At 46.6% G+C, this 12,634-nt stretch overlaps 1 protein-coding gene across 1 annotated transcript in view; it reads left to right on the top strand.

The window, feature by feature from the left end:
* LOC311226401 (uncharacterized protein) overlaps window positions 1-12,634 on the top strand; it is a gene marked incomplete at its 5' end in the record, with an annotated part of 864,333 nt that overhangs the window by 585,172 nt on the left and 266,527 nt on the right. The gene's annotated exons all lie outside the window — the stretch shown is intronic.

Here is a 12,634-nt window from a genome sequence, read left to right as displayed (position 1 = left end):
CATTCAAGGGGGTAAAAAGGAAAACACGGCCGGCTCTGAAAGTGTTAAACAAGTCAAGAAGAAACATCACAATAAATCAAGAACAAAACAAAAACACCATAAAGTCCAAAAAATTTAAAATAAATGCAACACTCCCAGACATACCCCACGCGAAGGTAAGGAAAAACTCACTAAAACCTAGCAATAGGAAGAAATGCACCACAGGCAATGTGGAGGAGAGAAACCTTAGAAGGGCCATTCAAGGGGGGGGATCTCCCTTCTTAGATGTCGGTAGTAGTAGTAGTGTTGCAATAAAACAGGCGAACAGTTTGTAAGCATGCACTCATATGTGTAATGAAACACAGATAAGTGCCGATAGCAACTGAACATTTTGAAAGATAAAAAATAGAGCTATTTGAGGCAAAGGGGCGGCACAGAGAGGGTCTCATCCTCCCGGTCATCATCACGGGACGTCCAACACTCTGAGACAGCCACTCGCAGGGAGACGGGACAGGCGTTAGACAGTTTGCGTGATTGTGATGGGTGGACATAGCAATAGATACAAGTGTGGTAAGCATATATGTGAATAGAATAGATATATGTAGTAAGCATATTATGTGAATAGAATAGAAGTACTTAACCCAGCAATGAACTCCAACTCCACGTCTAAACCACGCCTGCCACTCGATAATAATTGCGACGGCAAATTGCCATTGCGTCTCCACGTGGTGAAGCGTGTGCTTATTTGACCGAACGGTATTATTCTCTGTGTTTGCTGTAGGAACCCCATTAAGGCCTCCGTGGTTGTCATCCAGAAGTCTCCTTTGGGAGCCTCTCGCTCAAATTTATTTTCATTTACGACAGCCATGACTGATCATAATTGAAGTGGTGGTGGAGCCGTTTTCACACGCTTTGCGTCAGCCATGTGCTGTGTGTCCCCGCGTCCCCCCGATACCATAGACTTTTGACACCGAACAGCCAGCGACGGCCATATATCCTCATGGGGGTTCCCGGTTGTTAGAGGGAAAGTAATGGAAGTCGTGGTGTCCGCGTCGCAAAAACCAATCTCGCTGTAGACGAGAAAGAAGAAGATAAAGAGTCCTCTCTCTCCCATTCGGTATCGTTTCACCCGAGCTCCAGAAACCAGCCGCTGACTTCCAACAGCGATGCTGTATTATAGTTTGTCCGTGGAGGTTGGACTTGGACGTTTTTTTTTCGAGAATGGCGACAGCGTTTATCACATCTCCCGTGGGCCATAGCGTGATGTTATTATGAGTGTCGCTCGTGAATTCTCAATTTTGTGAATTTGGCATCAAACACATTGTCGCCTTTTTAAAGCTGCACGGTAGTTTTGGTAGGGAGATTTGAACCTATACATTAACAGTATTTGTTTTTTTTTATTAGCAAAGGATCCCCATTAGCTGACGCCAAAACGTCAACTAGTCTCCCTGGGATCCGAAACAACATTAAAACATATACAATTAAAACCGAACACAATTAAAACATAGCAAGACGTACAAACCGAGGAAACACAACACACAAACAAATGATATCTAAATATATAAAACGATCAGGTAACATAACATATTGCATTACCCAACATTATCATTATTATTGGCTCACATGTAAGATCTTAATTTCTTTTTGAAGCTTACCTCTTATGTCACGTATGTCAGACAAATGATATATATATATATATATTTTATGTGTGTGATATGAACATATATGTTTGGGTAAATGTGGGAAAATGGTGATGGTGCACATTTCCCAGGAAATGTGTACATTATTCACCTATCCTGGATCCAGCCAGCCACCTGAATTGGCCACTTGTGCCCTTTTTCAAATTATTCATCCAAACTAAATGCACACTGCTTTACCGACCCAATGGGTTAATGTGCACATTCACTGGTTAACACATTCTGCGCCATGCAGTATGCCCATCTTATACCACTCTCTGCCAGTGCTGTAACCCTATGGAGTGGCTCACCTTCTTTGCAGGGCTATAACTTTAAATATTATAGCTATATCGACATTACTATGGCCCATTCAACATCGGGTATCTATCGTTCCGGATGTGGGAACGTTATATATTTCCATTCATACATTGTCGTGTTAGTACCGTCGAGAATATAAGTATGTTTTTTGACTGTATAGCAGTAATTCCTAGAATGCGTGTTATAGGCCCCGACGCGTATTACACATAATCGATTGGCGTTTCGTTCCTATACACGCTATATTAAAAAATTCAAATTCATATGATCGCTATACATTATGCGTGAAGGAAAGGGCGGGGGGGGTTGTTTATGATTCCTTGATTGTCACTAACGGCTTTCTTTAGTACGACACCATACGTCGATTGGATAGATTGCAATGAAATAAATGGACAATCGAGCTGGAAATAACGTTAGATTCCTCTTACCTGTGGCCGATGCGTCTGGAGAAAAAATCGCAGCTAGATCCATTTTCCGTTTGTATGACGCAATAAACGCCGAAAGCATATTGATTCTTGCGTCTCGAAAGCGATCCCATGCACTCAAGTGTGTATCTTGATCCACGTTACAAGATATCTCTGCCGGAGCTTTTTCCCCGATGCACAGAGCGCCACTTCCGGTTTAGAGTGGAGTGCAACTCGCCCGAAATCCACCAGGCGGCGGTATTGAGGCGTTGCAATATCAGACAGGGTCCAGCTGGCTCCCGGAGCCTTCCTGGATGAATTATGAATGCCAATAGCGAATAAAGGAAATAATGATCATAAAAACGTGTTTACTCGTTGTTGGCGCTATTCGATTGGCGGGCATAACGAGTAAAGTCGTTTTTGGCGCAAGATGTGTTAATGTGCACGTTTACAGCAGAGTTGGTGATTTGTACACCTTTCCCCCGGAACCACTGACACTATAAAGTTACCTAGAGTTGTTTTTAGTTTTTTTGAATAACTTCTAGGCTTACATTTGGTTTAGGCTGAGACCACAAGTGGCGTCACTTATAATTTTTTTTTTAAATACTTAAAAAAAATTATATTTAATGTTAGTTTGCGTGTGTGTGTGTCGTGGGCCAACTACAGCATCGCAAAAACTACATTTAGTTCACGTGACACACACACACGAACTAACGTTAAATAATCTTTTTTTCTTTTTTAACACTTCCAGCGCCAAAAACGCTGTCCAGCGTTATTGGCCGCCATGCGTTGTCTGCCAGGATCAATGTACAGCGTTTTTTAGATCAATATAAAATTTTTTCACCATGGCATTCATAATTCATATACCCACCCCCGGTCCTGCAGCTGGACCCTATAGGTGACTGCAACGACGGCTCAATACCGCCTCCTGGTGGATGGTCGGGCGAGTTACACTCGCAAACAGGATGTGCCATCGATGAAAATCATCCGGCAGTCACATCTCGTTACGGGACTCCCGGCAGACACTATAGTACATATGGATCGCTTTCTAAACTTAATCAGGCGTTTATTGCGCCATACAAACCGAAAATGGACCTAGGCGATCGGTGTCGTATAATAATACATTTGAATTTTTTTTTTTTTTTTTATCCACTTTTTCTCCCATTTTTCCATATTTTCTCCCATCCCAATTTCGTATCATCCAATTCAACCCTCCCCTGTCACGAACGCTGTTTCTTGCCTCCCACAAGCCGGCTGCAATGTGGACTAAGTCATACATAGCACAAGTCCCCTCCGGTACTTGAGGTAACAGCAGTCGCATCTTTTCACCTGCGCAGCTCGATCTCTCAGTGTCGAGGAGTAACGCGTGGGAGGCTCACGCTGCCCCCGACACTTCCTGATTCTACTGCGCAGGCGCACCAACCGACTTGTAGGAGTCGCTTGTTCACAACGTTCGATCCCCACCCTTCAGTTTTCCCTCCCCGTAATACGGCCAATGTGTATTACTGCGGACGACCAGCCAAACTGAAAAACAATGTGGAGAGCTGGATTCGAACACGCGAATCCTAGCGTCTCCACACTGGTGGCGAGTGCCTTGCCCACTACACCACCTAGCCGCCACATTTGAATTTTTTAATATAGCGTGTATGGGAAATAAACGGCAATCGATAATCTATATATGCGTTTGGGCCTATAACTAGCGTTTTTGGAATTACAGCAGAAAAGATTAAAAACATACTTATATTCTAGAAGGTATTAACAACAATGTATGAATGAAAAAGTATAACGTTCCCACAACCTGAACGATAGATAATCGATGTTGAATGGGCCATAGTAATGTCAGGCTTACAGCGCTGGCAGAGAGGGGTATGAGATGGGCATAACCCCCGGCGGGCAATGTGTTAAGAAAAAAGTATTTCATAAACTTACATTTTTTTTACACATGCAAAATAATGATAAAAAAAATATCTATATCGATAATTTTGTACCGATTTATCGATTCTTCCAAATGGCATATCGTCTCAGCCTTAGTTGGGTTGAGGAGTGCATTCTAGCTATAAACACACTGACCCGCCTCTAATGAGCATCACTCCATGCAAACATGACAGCCCCATTTAACCGCATCATCTCACTCACCCTTCGAGATGAAACCATCTGCTTCCCTCCCATCGCCACATTAGTTCACATTAGCCTACTGACAAATAACACTGGATTTAACCCTTTCACTGCAACACTACAGAAGGTTAACCATTTCACTACCACACTACACAGACTTGTTAACCGTCTGTAGTGTGGTAGTGAAACAGTCTGTAGTGTGGCAGTGAAAGGGTTAAAGTGGTAATCTGCATTGTTAAAAAAGAAAATTAATTATCGGTCATTGCTGTTGTGTTTTTGCTCTGCAATTACTCTCTTTCCATTTTGAAAAGTCATGCCAACAACGGTCTTCTGTCCAGAGACACACGGCTGTCGCTGCTGCTGCTGCTGGTGATGGTGATGGTGATGGCATGTTCCCCCCTCAGATGGTTCTCCTGGCATCGCTACCGAACATGTCCGGCCTCTCGGCTGATCAGTTCGGCCGGCGCTTTTCAGTCGCATAGCAAACTAGCGGCACGGTGGTGTAGTGGTTAACACTGTCGCCTCACAGCAAGAAGGTCCAGGGTTCGATTCCCGCTTGGGGACCAGGTTTCCATGATGCCAGTTACCCAGGTGGGGTATTTCCCAGGCCTTTCTGTGTGGAGTTTACATGTTCTCCCCGTGCTCGCAAGGGTTTCCCCCCCGATAAGATAAACCCAATGGAAAAACATGCACAACAGTGCACAACCTCAGTGACAGGAACTCCGAGAACTCTGCCGAAATGAATTGAGGCCCATTGTCTCTGGTGACGACACTGGGCAGGCCCCAGCGCCCAAACAGCTTGACGAGGTTGTCGGTGATGCTCTGTGTGGTGATGGAGCTGAGTTCGATGGCTTCTGGCCACTTTGAGTGTAGGTCGTGCACGACCATCAGGTAGCGGGCATGTGCCGGGGCCCCATGAAGCTCTCCGCATAGGTCAACCTGAATGTGCTCCCACGGCGAGGACGGCCACGGGGTCGGGGTGAGGGGTGCTGTAGCCGGCTGGCCCGTTTTCCCACTCAGCAGGCAGCAGGTACAGTTGCGCACCAGCTCCTCTACGTCGCCGTCTATGTGAGGCCACCACACTGTGTCTCTGCAGCGTTGTTTCAACTTAACCACCCCCAGGTGGCCGTCGTGCGCCATGTGCAATACCCTGGCCCTCAGCGCCTCTGGTATAATAGCGCGGTGACCGCGGGCGAGGCACACCTCCCCCAGCAGGAGAGCTCGTCGCGGACTCGGGGGTAGGGGAGCAGTCTGTCCTCCACCGTGGCTGGCCAGCCGTCCTGGATATAGGCACGGAGATTTGTAAATGTCTCATCTTCAGCCGCAGCCTGCTGCAGCTCAGCCAGCGTGACTACTGCGCTGAGCGGTCCATGCAGCATGTGGACCCAGTCCACGTCGTCCTCCTGTTCAGGACTCGCCTCACCCGCCTCTTTTGTCGTAGAGACGGCTCTCGAAAGAAGGTCAGCTACCGTGTTAGAGCGCCCCGGCATAAACTTGAGTCCGAAGTTGTACTGATTCAGCCTATCAGCCCACCTCAGTAGCCTCATAGGCTTGTGCCCCGCCCCTCGGGTCGCCAGCAGCGCTGTCAGAGACTGATGATCTGTGCGAATGGTGAACGCCCTGCCATACAGGTAGACATGCCAGCGTTCGCAGGCCCACAGACAGGCGAGGGCCTCCCTTTCCCCCACCGAGTATTTCTGCTCGGCTGGTGTGAGGGCCCGAGAGGCAAAAGCCACTGGACGCTCTACCCCTCCATGAACCTGGGATAGCACGGTGCCGAGTGCCACCCCAGAGGCGTCACAGGTGACCAAGGTGGGCGCGGTCAGGCTGAAATGCGCCAGTGTTGGCGGGGACGTGAGCTGCCGTTTGATGACGCGCACAGCCTCCCGGCAGGCCGGGGTCCAGTCCCATACCGCATCCTTGCGTAACAGCTGGCGCAGAGGGGCCGTCGAGTCAGAATAGTGTGGCATGAACCGGAGGTAGTAGGCAGCCATGCCCAGAAAAGAAGACAGCTTGGACGGCGACTGCGGGTCCGGCAGGGACAGGATTGCTTCGGTGTGAGACATGATCGGGGTGATACTCTCCCTGGAGAGCCTGAACCCCAGGAACTCGACCTCAGTAGCTCCAAATGTACACTTCTCCGCGTTGAGTGTGACCCTGTGTTGCTTGAAGCGCTGGAAGACCTGCTCCAGGCGAGCATCGTGGAGTGCAGCGGTGGGCGCATGCACCACAACATCATCCAAGTAGATGCTGACCCCCTGGATGCCAGCCAAAATGAGCGACATTATTTTCTGAAAACAGCTTGGGGCTGATGACAGGCCAAAAGCCATGCGCTTGTACCTGAAAACCCCCACATGTGTGACAAACGCTGTGAGGTCCATACTGCCCGGTGCCAGGGGAACCTGCAGGTAGCCGTGACGTAAATCCATTTTACTGAAAATCGTGGAGCCATGGAAATGGCTAGTCAGCTCCTCCGCTGTGGGGAGGGGATACTTGTCAGGGATGATGGCTTTGTTTACGTCTGTCAGATCGACGCATAGACGCAGTCCGCGCCCCCCCCCCGTTTCTTGGCTGGTTGGACACCCAGGGAGAGGCGTTGATCGGTTCTATGACGTCCTCCTTCACCAGATGATGAATCTCCTCCTCCACCGCATCACGGAGGGCCAAGGGAATGCGCCGCAGCGGCTGAATGATGGGTCGGACAGACGTGTCCACCGAGGGCTGGTGCACAAATCCAGTCATACAGCCCAGGCCTTCGAACAGTGTCGGGTGATGGTCAGGCCAGGATGCGGTGACCTGCAGGACGCATAGACCCCCAGCGTCGGTCAATGTGAAGTCCAGAGCATGAAACAGGTCTAGCCCCATGATGTTAGCCCCTCTCCGTGTGATGTAGAACTCGGTGTCAGGGATGCGTCTCTTTTTGTACTCCACAGGTAGGCAGGCTACCCCTAAAGTGGTGATCGGGGCGTGGCCATACCCCGACAGGGCGTTTGCTGCTGTAGTCAACGGCACGTGACTGAAGAGCCGGTCATAAGTGGACTTATTCAGGAGCGACACTTTAGCCCCTGTGTCCACGAGGAGTGGTATGGAGGCCCCACCCACACGACATGTGCAATGACTGAATGAGGCCTGTGGGCTTTGTACTGTATTGATGGGAACAGCCCCAGACTGTGCGTGATCAGGAGGAGAGCGACACCAGCGCGCAAAATGGTTAACCCTGTTGCAGTTACGGCAGCGCTTGCCTAGAGCAGGGCAGGACAGGTCCCTGGTTGCATGCTTAGGGGAGCCACAGTTACCACAACGCCTTTGTCCATTCTCCCTCTCCCTCGGCGCCCAGTCTGCCACTCTCTGCACATCGAAGCTGTCACAGTCTGCGCCAGCTGCCTCCTGGGCCACGTTCTGAACTCCGGGTGGAGGTGACGTCACAGGCTCATGCACCGCGCGGGAAAACTTGCGCGCCTCAGAGATAGCTGTCTCCAACTGTTTTCCAATCACTACTGCATCAGCTAGTGTCATGGCGTCCGGCTCTAATAACAGTCTCTCCCTCAGTTGAGCACACAATGTTCTTTCAATCAGCTGGTCGACTATGAGTCCATCCTCCAAGTTCCTAAAATCACAATGCTTGGCTAGCTCCCGCAAGGCAGACACATATTGCGAAACAGTCTCACCAGACATCTGTGCTCTCTGGCGGAACTCAAAACGGTACATCCGACGGCTTCTTCCCGAGCTGAAATGCGACTTCAGAGCCTCGGTAGCAGTAGAGTACTTATCGTCGGCTAATGTAAGCGTAGCATAAATCCGTTGCCCCTCCTGTCCGAGGCAGTGTCGCAGAAGTGCGCACTTCCTAGCTTCTTCCAGATCCTCCAGTCCCAACGCCAATAAATAGTCCTCCAATGACGTTAGCCATCTAACCCGTGGAACCGCTGGGTCACCGGGAACTGGTAGAAACAGTGGTGGCGGTGGTCAAACGAAATCAGCCATCCTCGTTCGCCAATTATTATGTTGAGACAATGAACACACGACCGTGTGGTTTCATTACTTTATTCGACTGACGGTTACGTTACAACACCAGCCCTACCTCGAGCGCTAACCACGCCCGTCTATTAAAGGCACAGTAGCCTACAGTGTAACTGCTAGTATGTCACAACCTATACGTAGCATAACAGGACATAACAGGCGGGTGTTGCTAATCGGCTCAGACACAATGTGTTTACAAACAGGAAACCCGTCTTACGTCATTATCAGGAAGCAGTGGTGGTCAGTAGAGAAGTATTTTTAGTCAAGTAATTTTGAAGTACTTGTACTTTACTGGAGCATTTTCATTTTAGGGAACTTACTTTTAACTCCACTACATTTCAAGGGAAATATTGTTGTTTTTTTACTCCACTACATTTTTCTGAACCTATCAGTTACTAGTTACTTTGAAGAAAAAGATGTTGCATAGAAAACACGGCAAAAACTGCACCTCGAGGGGTCACATGTTCGGGAATTGAACGCTCCCAAGAACTGGTATTGTACAAACACCATGTAGAATGTGTACCTTTACTTTTGATTGATTGAAAACTTTATTAACAGATTGCAGAATGGGTACAATACAGTACAGCTCAATACACACAATTGTTAAGGGGATGCAGGCCAGAGAAAGACTTTCGTCTTGTTTACATCAGGGTCCCCCATTTTCAATTCATCAGGACATATATGACATACATGACATACAGATATACAGTACTGCTACATCTATACATTTATGACATATCAGATTTGCAAATACAGTACTGTTTGTGATACAAAAAGAGTCCAGAAAAGAGTATATACATTTGACGTAAAAACTGTACATTGGGGGAGGTTGGGTAGGTGGGGGGGGGGGGGGTTGGGCAGGAGGGGTGGGGGGGGAACACTGTACAACTGTACAAGCAAAACTGTACATTGGAATATTGACAACCATACTTGGTCATTTACTGTACATTGGGTTAGGACATTTACATGGGCCAGTTTCGAATTGCAGTCTCCCGTAGGTGTTCTTTGAGAGTGTTTTTGAAAGTGGGTAGTGATTCACATTCCTTTACAGCTTTGGGTAGGGCGTTCCACATTGATGTGGCATAATTGTGAAACGTATTTAGTCCCTTGTTTGAGCCGAATCTGGGTTTAACATGATTTGTGGAGCTCCCTCTGGTATTGTGATCGTGGTATTCACTGACATTTGGGAAGTATTTTGACATGTACATGGGTACCTTGGTTGTGTAGTGTATCTTGTAGACCAGGCCCATTGCAAGTTGCTGTACTCTGTCGTCTACTCTAAGCAATCCTAGGTTGTCAAAGTGGGCAGGGGTGAGGTGGGTTCTAGGAGTAAGGTCAAGCAGTAGTCTGACCAGTTTGTTTTGAGATGTTTGTAATTTTGTTTTTAGCGCCTTTGAGGTGCTTTGGTACCATGAGGTGCAAGCATAGTCGTAGTACCCTTGTATGAGTGCTCCTGCCAGAGTCTTCAGGGTGTTCTTGTTTACCAGAGAGGAGATCCGGTACAAGAATCGAGTTTGTTGGTTGACTTTTTTTATTACATTGGATGCCATTTTGTTACAGGAAAGATTAGCCTCTAGGATGGAACCCAGGTAGGTAATTTCATCTTTCCTTGTGACAATATTGTCACCCACCGTAACTGAGAAGCCGTCGGTCTTGCTGAGTTTGTTATTTGAACCGAAGAGAATGGACTCTGTTTTGCCCATGTGTAATGATAGTTTGTTATCAGCGAGCCATATGCAGATTTTGCCTAGTTCTGAGCTGAGGGTTTTTTCAACCTGTAACTTGTTTTTGTCAGAGACCAGCAGGGCTGAGTCGTCTGCGAACAAGAACAAGTTGCAGTCACAAGCTGACGACATATCATTTGCATAAATTAAGTACATTCAGTATAGAGTACTTCTTTACCTTTACCAAAGTAGAATTTTTAATGGAGGACTTCTACAGTACTAGTTTATCTGGGTATTTCTACTTTTACTTAATAAATACAAATAATTCTTATTCTTATTCTTACCACTGAACACTGTCAAATGTGATTAAATTGTCATTTATATGTAGTTTTCCTGGCAATTATTCAAATGGCTATGATAATTTCTGTCAAACGTCTTGCAGAAGATATAGCCCCGTTGTGTTGTGTTCATACAACAGCTGGGACATCAAGCCGTCTACTGATGGATCAGAATGTTCTGCAGAGAACCTGCATACTGATTGTAATTTAATTTAATTTAATTATACTTATGTTCTAAAAGGCGACGGAAACAACGCTAACAACGTGTTCACATTCATTGCCACGGCCCTTGATTGTGACCTGCTCTCTGTCTAGAGAATAGCATGTTTTCATTCCAGCTGCCAGGGATATCGACAGTGGCTCGGGAGGTAGATCAATGGTGAACGCAAATACACTCTGCTGATTCTGCCTCTGTTTTTCCACGTAGGGAAAATCTATCTTCTCCACTATCTTATCTTCTTAACTCTTTCTTTGTAATTTATTGTATTCTTCTTGGGACCATGTTGGAAACAAGTCGACAGACTTTCACATGTTATCCTTGTACCCTTTGTTTTTATACTTCTGTATAAATTGTATGTACTAAATACAAATCAAATCAAATCATGTTAAAGTGGTCTGTGTCCAGTTATGCTGCTCTGATTAAAGGTTATGTTTATGTGGTCCAGTTATGCTGCTCTGATTAAAGGTTATGTTAAAGTGGTATGTGGTCCAGTTATGCTGCTCTGATTACGTCCTCTTGACTTCAAATGTTAAAGTATATAATCTTCATACATTTTTGTCATGTTTTCTATGCAAAACCTTTTTCTTCAAAGTAACTAGTAACTGATTCAGATAAACGTAGTGGAGTAAAAAGTATAAAGTTCCCTAAAATGAAAAGACTCACATGAAGTACAAGTAGCTACACATTTTACTTGAGTACAGTACTTGAGCAAAAATACTTATAAATACTCCACCACTGTATACAACTATGTAATTTGATTATAATTGTTTTCCACTTTGGATTTAGGTTCACGTCAACCACCTGTTATTTTCCCCTGATAAAACCTCTAGTCCATGATCCCTGATTGCCAAGGATGGGCAGCGAGCGATGCCTCTCAAAGAGGAATAGTGCTTGAGTCGAGCAGCTTGTCCCCCCGTGGGCTGTCTCTCGCTTGCTGTACTTCAAGATGAAAGGCGGTGAGTGCACAATGGAGCCCTCGTAACTGTCGGGTTTCACCGCCGCGAGCCTTTCCCTGAGAGGAGAGCCGAAGCAATTTGGAAGTGAATAGATGTGAAGTGTTCTTGATCACTTAAATCGAGTTGATGGTACAGGAATACGACGTGCCCTTGAGCAGCACCTCTATTAATGGCGGACTAGGGAAAAGAAAGGAGTAGCCCACAACACATGGGTCGTCACTGCTAATCGATAGTCCTCGTCTCTCTGTTACAATACACGCGGTAAAGCGGATGAATGAACATTTTATTAACAGATTGCAGAATGGGTACAATACAGTACGGCTCAATATACACACAATTGTTAAGGGGATGCAGGCCAGAGAAAGACTTTCGTCTTGTTTACATCAGGGTAAACATTGGACATTTACGGTGGCCAGTTTCGAATTGCAGCCTCCCGTAGGTGCTCTTTAAGAGCGGTTTTGAATGTGGGTAGTGATTCACATTCCTTTACAGCTTTGGGTAGGGCGTTCCACATTGATGTGGCATAATTGTGAAACGTGTTTAGTCCCTTGTTTGTGCCGAATCTGGGTTGCACATGATTTGTGGAACTCCCTTTGGTGTAGTGGTTGTGGTATTCACTGACCTTTGGCAAGTATTTCGACATGTACATGGGTACCTGAGTGGTGTAGTGTATCTTGTAGACCAGGCCCATTGCAAGTTGCTGTACTCTGTCGTCTACTCTAAGCCATCCTAGGTTGTCAAAGTGGGCAGGGGTGAGGTGGGTTTTAGGAGTAAGGTCAAGTAGTAGTCTGACCAGTTTGATTTGTGACGTTTGTAATCTTGTTTTTAGCACCTTTGAGGTGCTTTGGTACCATGAGGTGCAAGCATAGTCGTAGTACCCTTGAATGAGTGCTCCTGCCAGAGTCTTCAGGGTATTCTTGTTTATCAGAGAGGAGATCCGGTACAAGAAT

The sequence above is a fragment of the Notolepis coatsorum genome, assembly GCF_963971535.1.
Source record: "Notolepis coatsorum genome assembly, chromosome: 4".
Classification (NCBI taxonomy): domain Eukaryota; kingdom Metazoa; phylum Chordata; class Actinopteri; order Aulopiformes; family Paralepididae; genus Notolepis; species Notolepis coatsorum.
Note: the sequence above shows the minus strand (reverse complement) of the source record. Positions and strands in the feature narration are given on the sequence as shown.